A 5,492-nucleotide genomic window follows, 5' to 3' on the forward strand; every position below is an offset into this window, starting at 1 on the left:
ATTTGTTATCGTTTTTGTGTGGTATGAGGCATTGTTTGCGAGAGTGCCAAATGACTTGCGCCAAAGTGATACCTTCAGCATGTATTATGTTGGGATTAGCGGAGTGAGAGAATGAATTGAATGTATCAAATGAAATGCATTGCATTTGCTTTTTTCAGAAGCAAAGCCACACACACACACACACACACACGCACAAATGTTTGTTGATATCTGATATGTGTGGCATGATAAATTTTGTTAGGGATGTTATTTGAATCTGCAAAGACCGAAGTAATACCCAAATCCGAATTGTTTTATTCAAACATCACGCAAAGGCGGCCCTTTAGCGAACATTATATAAGGGAAACAAAAACAAATGTCGGTCTCGTTCCATTACACTCTTTATATAACAGCAATAAGATACATATAAGGGGAACAAAGACAAATATCAGTCTCGTTGACTTTTTTTTAACCAACTTTCTTATTTTCTAAAATTTCTTCAGTATTTCTTTGTTTACTTTCTTCGTAAGCCGTCTAGCAAACATTCTGGAAAGTGGCAAGAAAGCCCCGGAGATTGAAATTACGGGTCTAGTGGGCTGTAGCCAGCTTTTTCCGATCCATTTCTCTGCACAAATTCTGTTATATCTCCTTTAGCTCTTATCTCTGTGTAATGAAAGCTTTAGAACTAAAAAGTAAAATATGATCAAATATGTCTCATTTTGCTATAAACCTCGGGCTGATGAAAACGTGTTTCATTATCAAAACCGTAAAGATCTACATAATTATACGTAACGAAATGATAAAGTGCATAGAGATATGTTTATTACATAGTACACCGCTATATAATATATACACCGCAGCTGCACCGCTGCCCATTCACCGGTCAGATCGGTCATCAGCGAAGGATGAGGTGGAGAAGGGCACCGACGATGATGACGTACGAGGTCACGGTGGTCAACGATGCTGAGCACGGGAGGCCCAAATCATTGGCATCGTCGGGATCGTCGTACTTCACGACCACAGAACTACATATGTCAATCGAGTATGATGTATCGTATATAGCTATGAATAAAAACAAGATGCGAGTAAAGTTATTTTTATAATGGGTCTTATTTACCCATGGTAGCCACATCAGTATTAATACTGCTCTTCCTGCGGGCACTGCAATTATGCCTACTGGTAACTATATTTAAGTCTGATTATTCTACGGTGGCCTCGTCTGTTTGGAGCCAGAAGGGCGTTAACTCGTATGCTTCAAATAGTTATAATACCTTTTTTCTAGACAGTCGGCCTAATTACGTAAGTAATAATACAGTGCTCTTCTTTATAGAGCCCTGCAATTATCAATATTGCCCAAGCATTGTCAGATATCAATTTAATGTATCCGAGTCGAGGAGATAAAATCTGTTGGTACAAACTATTTTTCTACGATGTGAGCACCGCGCGAGCAAGACCAAATGCGAAAAGATTGTGTCATAACAAAAGTCCACTTGATTTTGATATCATGTTTTATCGATTGTACAATTTTTTTTTATCAGACTCAGGACTACACACATTCAAGAAAGAAAGATTATCGAGAGTCCTTTCAGGACTTCCCACTCCTCCCTCTCTCTCACATGGTGCAACCGCTAGCCTACTGTACTTTCAAGTAAATTGTTTCATACTAGCTGTCAGATTATCTAAATCAGAATACCAATGTCAGCTGCACACGAGGCGTCATTTGCTTGACGTAAGACTGCGTCAGCAATTGATTATGACGCGTCATATGAGAACAACTTCGTACACAAATGCTAATTGAACAGAGCATACGTTTACTGTGCGACTCCTTCATAGGCACGCGTAAGCTGCCTGACTTATGATTGCGCCAGCGTCTGGTGTGATGTTTGACGCACCATTTGAGTGTCAAGCCGTCTGAAAAGGGATAATGAAATCAAAACGGTACATGTATGTTGCATTGTTGGCATATTTGCTAATTGCCTTCTTTAGCTTCATTTGCGGACGTATAATAACGCAATCGAAAAGATTAACGCATCGTGTGCCACGGGCATCAGATTATAATTGGTGCTATGTCAGTATATTTACATCCGGAAATCAGGTACGTCGAACCCGGCTTCAAACCATCCACTCCGCAGGAGTAGCCGGAATTCTCGATATCAATAGTCCCATTAACCGCGATGCTGTTTGAGGAGAGTTACGGTACACCTCTTGTACATGTACGCTGTAAACCAAATTTTCCTGTGTCAAGGCATTGCGTTGGACAGCTAGAATCGTTCCTCTGATAGCTGTTGATAAAGCAACGGACGAGCAAGGGAAAGTATTCACAATTCATTCCAAAAGTGTCTTTCTGCTCTTCGAATACACAGGAGTCATGACGTAAGCCAAAAGAAGGCCTATGCCTTTCTGAATTATGCATTTTAGCCACTGGTTATAATTATAATATTGTGTTTTTATCTCGTAATATCGATTGTAAAATCAAGGACAGCTAGAACCAATTAACTAAAAATGAGATAAACAAAGAAGGTAAATATCCTAAAACTCGACAATTTGTTTAGGCAAATATCCAAACTAGGGTTTAATAAAGGAAGGTCTAAGCTTTCCATTTGTTAAACGTGATTTTAGAATGATGATACGGAGAAACCTGTCTATAATGACCACCCGAGGGAGACAATAAAAGTGGTCGTTATAGGCAGGTGGTCTTCATGTACAGGTGCCATTAGTACATGTTTCAATGAGAAACCATTTTTCAAGGGAAACAAAAAACGTGGTCTTTTTATACAGGTGGTCACTAAAGCAGATTTGACTGTATTACCAAAGTCTGACATGCAGAATCTTGGACTTCGATCACAAGAACATCCTGATGATTGGTGCAACATGGCAGCCAAGAGCACGATGAGAGTGGAGGAGACCAATTGTGTTGCCATGGCTACCAATTATGACACTGTTCGGCTTTGATGGTTTCCTGTAAAAAAAAAAAAAACATGTGAATAAAAACCGTCAAAAAAGTATTTATGAAACTTTTCCGTGACACTTAAAAACAAACCCAAAACGCACACACGCACGCACGCGAACACACACCCACAAGCACAACAACAGAGTAGTGATGATTCTATATAGGATAGTGATCATAATTAAACAGTAGCTGGCCCCCATGGAAAATATCGCATACCAAAGGCATACCTGCCAACATTTGAAATAAGAAGTAGGAATTTTTAGCATGTTATGCCTTCAAAAATAAGAAGTCTCACTTGCAGGGCCAGTGAAACCGGCAATACGCGGTAAATCTGTACCAAAAAACGAATACAAATTTGCTGCTCGATCATGCAGTCATTAAACGCACACAATATGTGAACTATCAAATCGCGGGACATGATTAAATTAGCCTAAACTTGGCTTTAACACACACACACAACAACAAATTTTGAAAAATCGGAATATTGATTTTCAGGTCCTAGAAATCTAGAAAAACGGAATATTCCGGATTATTCGTAAGGGTTGGCAGGTATGCAAAGGGGATTGATGGTTGAACCAGGGAGTTGTGAGTTTAAATAAACCTTAGTATGTACAGTGCCTAAAAAATCCCGCTAAAACTGGGGACGTGAGAGAATCCCGGAGAGAATCCCCGGGGGCGGGGGGGGGGGGGACTCACGTATATTGGGTATACGGGGATGTGCCGCTCGGAAAAGTAACTTTTTCAGGAAAGATCCTTAGACATGGGTCCCCTTTTCATTGAAAAAAAAAACCTTCGACATGCGTCCCTTTTTTCATTTATTCCTTTCTCCTCTTTTCTCCCTCATTTTTTCCGGGATTTGGGGATTTGCTCCTAAATACTCGAGCCTACATTGTAAATGCTTAAATCTCTCCCATCTCTAAATAAATCCGGGGCCTAAACAATATTGGGGAATCCTTCAGTGATTGCATTTCCCGTGTACGAGGTGTACGTAGCTCGTAAACCCAACTAGACCCCGGGGAACCACATATATCAGGACCCCATGGGCCCTATACCGGGTACTCATATGGCATAATGCGCGTTAGGTATGGTATCCGCCCGTATAGGGGTAGTGCCCACGGGAACTTGTAGCGCTTCGCGCGCTGAAAATGATATGATCGGCAGCTATACCCTGCCCTTACCCTATGCCCAGCAGCCGGCAGGCCAGCAGCCCGGTGTTTTCATCTTTATGTGTGTAAAAACTTGTAAACTAAATGTATTATGATATTTTACTAATAAAGAATTTTATCGAGAAACTGCAAAATGATTGGCCATTGTATTATTACAGCTAAAAAAAATGTAATATTTAAAGTTTGAAATCCTTAGAAATGGGTCCATTTTTCACCAAAAAAATCCTTAGACATGGGTACCTATTTACAGCAAAAGGACCTTGGATGTGGGTATGGGTTCGGAGGTCTCAGCCGCACACCCCGTCCGACTATAATCTGAGTACCCCCCCCCCCCGGAGAGAATCACGGATCCGCCAATACATACAATGAATAATACTCTACACCCCGTTTACCCTTTTAAAAACTGAGAAACTGCAAAATGATTGGCCATTGTATTATTACAGCTAAAAAATGTAATATTTAAAGTTTGAAATCCTTAGACATGGGTCCATTTTTCACAAAAAAATCCTTAGACATGGGTACCTATTTACAGCAAAAGGACCTTGGATGTGGGTATGGGTTCGGAGGTCTCAGCCGCACATCCCCGTCCGACTATAATCTGAGTACCCCCCCCCCCCCGAGAGAATCACGGATCCGCCAATACATACAATGAATAATACTCTACACCCCGTTTACCCTTTTAATTCGTATCATGAACGCCATGAAGCCAAATCGCTTCAGGAAGTGTTATTTCATTGAAATTTATTATCGATGTCGTGATATCATAATGCGCCTGATATAGACTGAGTGAAATCTAAAGTGAACTCTACACTGCATTTATCATCCGTGCTTGTGCACTTATGTACACAAACGCATGCACAAAGTACGTATTATCATAATACTCCTTTGTGTATACAAATGCAGTTCCCCCATATGTATAATTACCTGTCAATGTGCAGTTACATGCAACCTGAATCCAACCTCACATCGATGGGCTGTGGATAAGTCATGGCCTTTTCTTGTTGCAGGACAATTCACATCAGAAAATACAGCAAATAATACAATAACCAACCAGTCAATGAACAGCCTGAAACGGTTATAGAACGGTATTTTATCCTTGAACTTAATTTGTCTAACTTGCGAGAGTGCACAGCGGTATGTACTAAATCAACAAGTAGCGTCACATAAGTTCTCTGTATTGTTGTTGATCCATATCCCTTTATGTGCTTATTTCGATTTCAAACAGACACGCTGGAGAATTACAACAAAAAAAGAACAAGACCTCCGCTCGTGCTTATGATACGTTACACAAGCGTTTAATCGCAAATGATTAAAGGGAGACATGCAATCATACATCGCTAGATTAAGCGCAATGCAAGATTTAGAGTAAAATATATAAGGAATGCGGTATTAAGTAA

The 5,492-nt window shown here is 40.3% G+C and overlaps 1 long non-coding RNA gene across 1 annotated transcript; it reads right to left on the reverse strand.

The window, feature by feature from the left end:
- Positions 1-2,190: 2,190 nt before the first annotated feature.
- Positions 2,191-5,260, reverse strand: LOC115924063. Its single transcript, XR_004064152.1, has 3 exons — positions 5,020-5,260; positions 2,789-2,938; positions 2,191-2,261 (listed from the first exon to the last, which is right to left on the reverse strand). It is a non-coding gene; the product is annotated as an uncharacterized LOC115924063 (long non-coding RNA).
- Between the last annotated feature and the right edge of the window lie 232 nt (positions 5,261-5,492).

This window comes from Strongylocentrotus purpuratus, unplaced genomic scaffold (genome assembly GCF_000002235.5).
Source record: "Strongylocentrotus purpuratus isolate Spur 01 unplaced genomic scaffold, Spur_5.0 spur5_scaffold_15, whole genome shotgun sequence".
Classification (NCBI taxonomy): Eukaryota; Metazoa; Echinodermata; class Echinoidea; order Camarodonta; family Strongylocentrotidae; genus Strongylocentrotus; species Strongylocentrotus purpuratus.